Here is a 5,234-nt window from a genome sequence, read left to right as displayed (position 1 = left end):
AACACAGCCCTAAAACAGAGACATTATGATTTATTTTTTTCTGAATCTTACCAGCTATATTTTAAATGGGGATAATCATACTTGCTTTGTCTGTCTTTTCTATTTATATGCAAACTCCTCAGGAAACAGATTCTCTTAGTGAGTGTTTAGCACAGTGAAGCATGGTTCTTAGTTGGATCTGAACTGGAATTGTTTGAGTAACTGTAATATGAATAATGCTAATATGAATAAATAACAATGCATATTAGCAATAAGCAAAAAAAAACAAATTTAATGATAACAGACATTTTAAAATAATTTTCAACATAGGATTTTAAGGGCTTTATTCCCTACAAAACAAGAGGGCGTGATTCTGCATTTCACTGGGATGTATGTGAAATTGCCTTTAAACTAAATACTATATATGCACAATCCTATTTCAAATATTTCACTCAAACATGATTATTAATCAGTTTTAGTATACATTACAAACATTCTCATGATCAGTGAACCATCAGAGACATCTGATATGTAGAGAGGTGTTTTACAGAGTTTCTATGAGAGGTTTATGGTGTATAGTGTCTAAAGGAAAAGGATCTAGTTCAGAATCAAAACATATTTTGGCCAAAATTCATTCTGGGAATTGCTGGCTTTATCACTCACAACCTCATAAAAATAAATTGGATGTGCAGCTGCTCAAATCGCGCCTGCCTGAAAAAAAAAAAAAAAAGAGTATTATCTAAATTCTAGCATTGTATAACTTAAAACATAACTTGTGTTTTATGGGTTACAGCAATATTCTGAAGTGACAGTGTTGTGTCATTTAAGCACAGACTTATATAATTTTTTCCTTATAAAACTTAATAGAATGGCTTTAATGTTTAATGTAAAATCTCAATTCATAAAGTATGTTTATATAAGCATTCTGCTGAAGTATCTCCAGTCTGAATGGTAGAGCACTTACACTTTTATGTAGTGCCTGTCAGTGTTGCCAACCCAGTGAGTTAAAAAAAAACAGGACTCATCTCTACCTAAAATCAGAAAACTAAAAAAAAATTAAATAAAATTAAAAAAAAAAAAACACAAAACATTTTTTAAAGTGTTGAATAGCTAATTTGCCTTCTGAATCATGAAGTTATAAAAGGAAGCTACCTGCTTCCATGTATGAGTAAGCTTCCAAAAGTTAAAATCCAACTTTAAGTATACATGCCAAAATATGTCCTCCTCCTACACTGAGTTGGAGGAATTCCCTTTATGCTCTGTTCCTTTCAGGATGAGGAAATACCATACCATATTATCATGATCTATCGTCCACCCACATGCAGGCACCTAACCCTGCAGATCTTCAAAAGGAGACTGGACGCACACCTTGCTGGGGTTATTTGACCCTCACAATCTTTCCTGCCCAGAGCAGGGAGGCTAGACCCAGTGATCTCACAAGGTCCCTTCCAGCCCTAAAGCTTCTGAGAGTCTGTGAATCATTATCTTCAGTACACTCCTCAGTTATTTACTGTCTCCCGAACTCCAGTTCCCCTCCAGAAGCCCTCTGCCTCCTTCAGCACTCCTTCCCCCTCTCCCTTTGGAAACACTCGCATGCGTTAGTGACTCCCATCACCACACAATCATTACATTTGCCTTCTGCTGTCTTGTGCATCATTGATGTTATCTGTACTGCTCTTCTCAGTCTCTGCGTACTAGTAGTAGTATCTTTCCTAGACACTCAAAACTACTGAGTAGGAAGCTATGTCCATAGGGGGAAATGGCTGCAACTCAAGGTGGGGCCAAGGGGAGCACCATCTTTACTAAAAACCATGGGATTTCCATATGCAGAGAGACTCCAGGGTAATATTGGGCCGCCTGCTGACCTCTCTGGCATTAGTAGAAGACAGTAGAATACAGGAGGCCATATAGTGTTTCATGGAGTAGCTAAGGGGACATTCCCAAATTGCTAGTCTCAGTAATACACCTATTGTAATAAATAAGAATCAGTAATTGGGTCAGTGTGATTCCATCTCTAGATCACCATCCTGGGACTCATGAGCTCCCAGTTTACTCCCACCTCTACTCCTATTGTTTGTTCTTGTCTTTTTAGATCTCAGATCTTTTCATGTTGGATAGATGTTCACTATGTATTTGCACAGTGCTTAGTACAGCCAGGCTTTCCTAGATATACAAGAGCACTATCACCACATGATGGACTAGTGCTCTACAGAATAGCACCTGTCTCTCTGGGTGATAGACCAATTGGGCTGCAAAGTGAATTTAAAGAACTGATTCTCCATGGCATCTTTTTATTAATCTGGATACGGATTTTTTTTTCTTTTATTAATCTTTGTGGAATGAGTTTTATTTTGGTAGTCCCTTGGAAAAGTTCTCATTCACAGTGGTCAGGCATGCTTGTTGAATTACATTTGATACGAGTACAAATTAAATTTAACATGAACATCTTTATTATAGGGCTGATATTCTTACCCTGAAAAAAGTGAATCAATTAGCTAGAACTCTGCTCAAATTTTGTTTCAAGAATCTGAAACAAGTAGCAAAAGATCCCTTCAGCTGAGGTGCACTGCACTACGGACTCTGACGACTTCCCCAAAGAAAGTTGTAAAGTATAGTTTATACTCTGTGGGCATGTCCCCACAAGCCCACTTGTACGTGGTTGCACATTTCCTGTGGAACAAATAGCAGCAGTACAAATTTGTGCTACTACTGTTTGTCCCCAGGCATGCACCTGCACATGTAATCCAGTATGCAATAAAGGGCACGGGGTGGGGTAGGGAAGGCTAGGACAGCACATGCCTTACCTGGTGTTCTGGGGGCCTCCCAGGGCAGCAGCAGCACCAAGCCGGCCTCTCAGAGCCTGACTGGCATCCAGAGCATGGCTCTGGCTGGTCAGGCTCCAGTTTCTGGTGGCTCACACTGCTGTCACATGTGCTGTACCATGCCATGCCATGCTACACTGGATCTCCCAGTGTCAAAATCCTGCCACACTGCAAATTAGCAGCATGGTGCACAGGTGCAAGTGTGCCACATGTGGTTTGAGGTGCCTCAAATGGCTCTGCAGCATTGCAAACCACACACGTGCTCACAGGGATGCACCTTGTTATAGTAAAGGCCATGAGCCAGCATTGCATCTGCTGTAAACAGGTGCAAGCTCCATTGATTTCAATGGGATTTTCCCCCAGTGATAGCAGCTGAGAAACTGAGCCATGATGTATCCGTGGTACCCTTGCCATATGAATAATATACAAGGGACTGACAACAAGTGAAGAAGTGTCAGTACTAGAATGTGGGTCCTTAACTTTTACACGTGAATGGGGAGATGGAATAGAGGGTTCCCCATTACAGATTATATGGGCAGTCCTTGGATTTATGACAAGATACGGTTTTCAGGAACCAATTGTAAGTCAAAACGTTGTAACTTGGAACCAGTTTTCCCTCCCTCGCTGTGGGGGGCCTTGATCTGCCCCTCACACCCCTTCCTTTTCCCCTCCCCTTTGACCACAACAGACTTACCAGCTGGACACAGCTGTATCGAGCATCGTCAAGTCAAAACCCATGTCAGAACGTCAAAATAGGGTGTTAATTTATAAATGTCGTAAGTGCCATTTGTCGTAACTTGAAAAGTCATAAGTCAAGGAGTACCTGTATAGTGTCCAGCTCTTTACAGTTATTCAATCATGCAAACTGAGAAGAACCCCAGGGCATCAGCTGAACATGCACTGATGTAAAACTGTTGGAAAGGAAAACAGTAAGACCCCATGATGTAGTGTTTTTCCTATTGTCCTTACTTTATTGATTTGACTCATTTGATAGTCTAAAATAAGAATGCTTTGGGAATGCAGGTTTCTAAATCTTGTCTTTTGAAGAGATTGTGAATTACTCCCCCTTCCCCCCCCCCCTTATTTTTTTAATCTTAGGCACTTGCTGTTTTGTTGGGTTATTTTTTCCCTTTGGAAATATATTCCGGGCTACGTGAACCCTTTGGGATTTTTGTATGCTGCTGGAAAATAATATTCTGGCACTTTCATCCCTTGGGTTTCCTACAGATTTGCGTGTGTGATCTTAGTCATCTACTTGGTTGCCATTTAAGTAACCTGACACCCCTGCCCCCACAGTGGGAGAGAAAAATGTGACCTGTCTTCTCCATTATCTGCCTCCCCATAGGATCTGATCCTACATCTTTCCAAATCTTTTAAACAGAAAAATAAAAAAAGAGCAAAACAGTTTGGCACTTTCCACCCACCCAGCTGTCACTTCCCCTAACCATGCTGAAAAATCTGAACATTAGCTTCTGACATCTTAGTTTCTGTGCAGGTGCCAGGTAAATATGAAACTTGTACTGGACAACATGAGTGCTGCAGGCAAACTGAGGGAAGGAACCTCACTAAGGATTTATTACTGTCAGTCTCTGAAAAACAGTATTTTAAAACTATCAATTTGACTTCCGTTTACCAAACAGTGGGAAGAAATGGCTGCCCAACTACAGAAAGCTTCCTTTCTTGCTGCTGTGGTGTTTCTTTGATATAAAATGATGGCCCCCTGTGAGTGAAATCTTGGCTCCATTGTAGTTAATAGGAAAACTCCCATTGGACTAGCATTTTCAACCTTAAATTATCATCAAGTTGTAATCAGATCAGCATGAAACATGTTGCCTACCAGCATAAGAAGTCGATCAGGCTCTTTGCTTAGGTGAAGCTCCATTGACTCCACTGTGGCTTTATGAAGGCATGGAGATCTTTTTGCAAGAATCCAGGGCTCTATCGCAGAGTGCATCAGGCACAGGAACTGTTACAATGTTATAGAAAACCTGACATAATGAGGCTCACATCTCATTCAAAGTGCTAGTGAGTTAAACGATGATGATGATGATGATCACCCCACTGTTTTGCACTACGTTCACCTACAGGACTCCACCATATTGATCTGTTTGTTACCCTACACAAGCCATATTCCACATGCATCTCGATGGGGCTCAGATTTTTATAGGATCACCCTTTTCTTCTGTATCCAAGCATCTGTGGGGCTGAAAACATGTTTGTTACTAAGAATGTGAATGGTGCTGGTAGGTCTTGAAATGGATTAACTTTTGGAACGACCATCCTCTTTCTCTTCTGAAGATACGAGAAGCTGCCTTCTGACTGAGCTAATGATGCAAGTCCCAGTCCAGGTTATCCTTGGACAGGGCAGTAATACTTACGTGGTTAAGGTTAAAGTTAGCTGCAGAAGCAGCATTTTGGGCCACTTACACAGAT

General features: G+C 40.8%; 1 long non-coding RNA gene across 1 annotated transcript in view; it reads right to left on the bottom strand.

Annotated features, from left to right (window-relative positions):
• Positions 1–348: 348 nt before the first annotated feature.
• LOC102375386 overlaps positions 349–5,234 on the bottom strand; it is an 8,140-nt gene continuing 3,254 nt past the window's right edge. The window contains exons 2-4 of the long non-coding RNA XR_324581.3: positions 4,639–4,767; positions 3,625–3,712; positions 349–690 (exon numbers count right to left, since the gene is read on the bottom strand). This is a non-coding gene — a long non-coding RNA (uncharacterized LOC102375386). The remainder of the gene's footprint in view (positions 691–3,624; positions 3,713–4,638; positions 4,768–5,234) is intronic.

This window comes from Alligator sinensis, unplaced genomic scaffold (genome assembly GCF_000455745.1).
Source record: "Alligator sinensis unplaced genomic scaffold, ASM45574v1 scaffold851_1, whole genome shotgun sequence".
NCBI lineage: Eukaryota > Metazoa > Chordata > Crocodylia > Alligatoridae > Alligator > Alligator sinensis.
This window is presented reverse-complemented; position numbering and strand designations above follow the sequence as displayed.